At 35.4% G+C, this 4233-nt stretch overlaps 1 non-coding gene across 1 annotated transcript; it reads right to left on the bottom strand.

Moving 5' to 3' along the window:
* Positions 1–3910: 3910 nt before the first annotated feature.
* LOC145110152 (small nucleolar RNA R71) lies at positions 3911–4017 on the bottom strand. The gene has a single exon (XR_013709532.1). It is a non-coding gene; the product is annotated as a small nucleolar RNA R71 (small nucleolar RNA).
* Positions 4018–4233: the final 216 nt, after the last annotated feature.

The following is a 4233-nucleotide window of genomic DNA, read 5'->3' on the forward strand; positions in this document are numbered from 1 at the left end:
GTTTTCACATAAGTAATTATAGTACAACAAAATACTCTTATAGTATTTTAAGTTTATGTTATGTTCTAGTGTTTCATTGTACTAGAGTTGGTAAGTTTTTAGATTTGTTGCAACACCACAACCATTCCTAGGAACATGCTAATCACTTCTCGGATAGATATAGTTGATCAAGCTATATCCATCCCAGACCTGATTATATGTCCCCAAGCCTACCTGTGCTGTTCAACAACCGCACTACTTTTGTTCTGTTCTAGTATGACACTGATTTTAGTATGAATGCATGTATGTATACTTTAGTAAAATATTTTATTATTTAAAAAGTATAAACTCTTGGTCAGAGTGTTTCAATCCCGATGTGTTTATAGTTGTATATCTTTTATGGGTTGATATACTCAGTTCACTATAAACAAATCTCTAATACCAATCTGTCACACCCCCAAACCGAGAACGGCGGAAACATTCGGGGGTGGAGGACGTCATGTACAGTATCATAACAATGCACAATAGTAAAACAAGCAACAACATCCATTGCATTAATAATATAGTTTATACAAGTGTGTTCTGTGTATAGTTGTAAGACACCAAAAATATATATTTAACAAAATATAAGACGAGTCTTGAACATGCTTCGTCTTCTCAAAACCTGGTCCAGTGTACCTGTCTACTGGTGACCTGAGAATACAAGTTATTTTGAAAGAGGGTATCAACATAAAAGTTGAGTGAGTGCATAAGTATTTATGTTTAAAGTTTGTTTTCTGATCCAGAAAATCCCATATTTTCTACTACAATTGAAAGTTAGTTTTAATTTCCATAAAACAATTTGGTGTAAGTGTCATTGTACTTATAAAATAGTTTTAGTTCCCCATAAGACTATAAGAAGACTGTTTTATATATTGTTATGTTTTATTTGTTATAACCCGGTACTTTGTAGATGTACCCCATATATAACTCGGTACTTTGTAGATGTACCCCATATATAACCCGGTACTTTGTAGATGTACCCTATACATAACCCGATACTTTGTAGATGTACCCCATATATAACCCGGTACTTTGTAGATGTATCCAAAAAGTGAAAAATTGAGGAATTTTTAGAGCTATAGAAGTATCAAAGTTTGAAGATCAAAGATCAAAAATTCTGAAGAAATATAAAAGTGAAGATACCAAGAATTACACAAGAAGGTGGTGAATTCGAAGAAATCAAATATCAAATATCAAAGAACGTGAAGAATTCAAGAGCTCCATGGTGTGGTATCTAAAAGTTGTAATTCTCTAGTTTATGTCTGCTTGGGTGGATTTACAAAAATACCTTGAGGTTAGGAGGTTTTCTGAGGATGGATTCGGAGGGATGCATAAAATGAGCATTGTTCAAAAGAAGTGGGCGCGTGTTTATGAGGATTGTGAGTGTTTAGAATTGAGGGAGGTTACTTAGGAAAATTTTTAGACACAAATGCACGCGTTGAGGTCTTGGCATAATGGTTGAGTTTGAGTTGGATTGTTCTATGTGATGTTAGTGATAAAGGTTTAATTTAAAAATAATTAGATTTGCTTGAGGGCAAGCAAAGCACAAGTGTGGGGTATTTTAATATTGTCATATTTATACATGTTTTTAGGCAATATTTATTTACATTTTTATTAATAATTTGGTTATTTGCATAGAATAATGGTACTTATAAGCTTAAATTATATTTTGCAGCCAAATTGAAGCATTTTCGAAGAAAGGGACTAAAAATTACAAAACATGGAACTTTGGAGACTTGGAGTACAAGAATAGAAGAAACCCAAGAATTCAGCTCAAATCACGACGTGAACCACAAGATCACGACGTGGCATGAGTATTCTGGAATATAAGTATTCGCGAAGTAAAATCCTTGCCCGATAAGGATTTCTCCGAAGTCACGACGTGAAGATGTTATTCACGACGTGAAACTCAAATTTCGAGATTATTATAAAAACCTGAGATCATTACGATTGGGGAGACTTTTGGCTGCCTTGGAGGGTTCCTGGAGACGATTTTGAGAAGAAGAAAAGTTCTGGAATTGGTTATTAGCATCCAAGGAGAGAAGAAGTTCATATTAGCTTAAGAATTTGTTACACTTTAATTATGTCTTTAGATATGAGATATTTGTGTTTGTTAGCTAGTATGTCCAGCTAAATCTAGCTGCTTCTGTTAGCTAGATGAAGTTGGAACTCATGGTTTTAATACATTAGATTTGACTTTACTTGTTGGTATTATGCTTGTGTTTGGTTGATTTACCTAGCATGTTTGATTCAATTTTTGATTGCTTAAATTTCTTGTTCTGTGTAGTTAGTGAATACAAATCTGCATGAATTTGAATACCTAATAATTCAGTGAAAACTAGTTTATTAGAGCTAAGATCAAACCAATCTTAGATAAGTAATTGGATCATTGAATTAGGCTGTGCTAGAGAACTCATATTATGACCATAATTGTGTTTATCAAATCAATCTTACATGGCTCCAATCTTATTCAATAATTAATTATGTGTTAACTATTGTGTGACCATACATAGACTTACATTAATTAATTAATGTTAGTAGATTTAGAATTAAATTGCTAATACTATCTTAATTGGTACCAACAGTAATTGTCATAGCTAATTTATAACCCATTGAGTGAAAGTGGATTTGAACTAACAGAAGTGTTTGTTTATTGATTGAGTTTGCGAATTAAGTTCATCTAAACTTGCAAAATTAGATAAAACCCCTTCCTTTGTTAATAATTAGATTAATTTAGTAGTAGATAAATTAATCAGTCAAAACCGTTCCCTGTGATCGACACCCGACTTTCCCGACTATTCTATAATTTGACTAGGTACACTGCCTAGGTGCAATTAGTTAGTTAATGTAGTTAGGTTATAAATTTAAAATTAGGTGTAGCTATTTGCACGCATCAAATTTTTGGCGTCGTTACCGGGGAACGACTTATTTGTTAGTTGATTTATTTGCTTTAGGTTGATCGATCCTTTTTGAGGGGTAAAACCTGCAAAAAGTTACTTTTTCGGCTTAGGATTTATTTTCAGTACTAGACTCACGACGTGAGTTCAGAAATTTTTAGATTTTCTTCGTTTTTCTTTTCTGATTGTTTTCTGCGACAACACGAGGTGGTAGCCCTTACCACGTTGTGGTGCCCAGTCCGTAGGAAAATTTTATTTAGTTTTTTTTTCAGTTGTACGTTTTCATTTTGTCTATTTTGCAGGAGTATATGACCAGAGGTTCCAAAACACCTTTGGTGCCACCACTTGAAGATCCAGAGTCGGCCCTTCATAACAACAAGGATAAGAACGTGACAGATCAAACACCCAAGAAGACACCTTTACAAGAACTCAAGTCAGTATTCCCAAAGAAGTCAGGAAAGAAAATGGGAGAGTCGAGTTCATCTTCAAAGGACAAGAGCAAGATTGAAAGCTTAGATCAAATACCTATCCCAAACAAATCTGAATACGAGTCCGAGAACGAGTTTGGACTATATACGAGCGAACCCGAAGACGAGCCAAGCAACGAAATGGTGAACATTGAAGAAATATCGATGGGAGCCTACAAAAAGCGTATTCGAGAAGATGTTGGTCCGGGATTAGTACAACCCGCGATTCCTGCCACTGCCACATTCGAGTTGAAGGGACACATCCTTAATGCACTAAAGGATATTCCGTTTTATGGAAAGGATCATCAGGATGCTTTCAAACATCTAAATGAGGTCAACGACATTGCTGACTATTTCAATGTCCCAAATGTTAATACAGATACTGTCTTGCTGAGGATGCTACCAGTTACTTTCAAAGGAGCTGCAAAAGACTAGTTGAAAGCACTCCCTCCTGGTACAATCACTACTTGGGCTCAAATGCGTGAGCAATTTCTAGACCAATTTTTCCCACCATCCAAGATAGCTAAACTCAAGAAGGCAATAGCCAACTTTGAGCAACAACCGGGGGAGTCACTGTACGCAGCATGGGAGCGTTACAAAGGATTGTTAAGAAATTGTCCTCAACATGATCTTAATGTTCAACAAGAGATGTCTATTTTCTATGATGGGGTCAATGTTATGACAAGGCAACTCCTTGATTCTCAAGGGCCACTGACAAAGAAAAATCCAAGGGAGGTCAAGGAGTTAGTTGAAGAATTCGCAAAACACTCTTATGAGTACCACAACCCAAGACAAGATGGAATAAAAGGCAGTGGAGGTGCACATTCTGAAGAGATGGCTGCTATGAT

Source organism: Lactuca virosa, chromosome 4 (genome assembly GCF_052849685.1).
Source record: "Lactuca virosa cultivar CGN04683 chromosome 4, Lactuca_virosa_CGN04683_v6, whole genome shotgun sequence".
Classification (NCBI taxonomy): domain Eukaryota; kingdom Viridiplantae; phylum Streptophyta; class Magnoliopsida; order Asterales; family Asteraceae; genus Lactuca; species Lactuca virosa.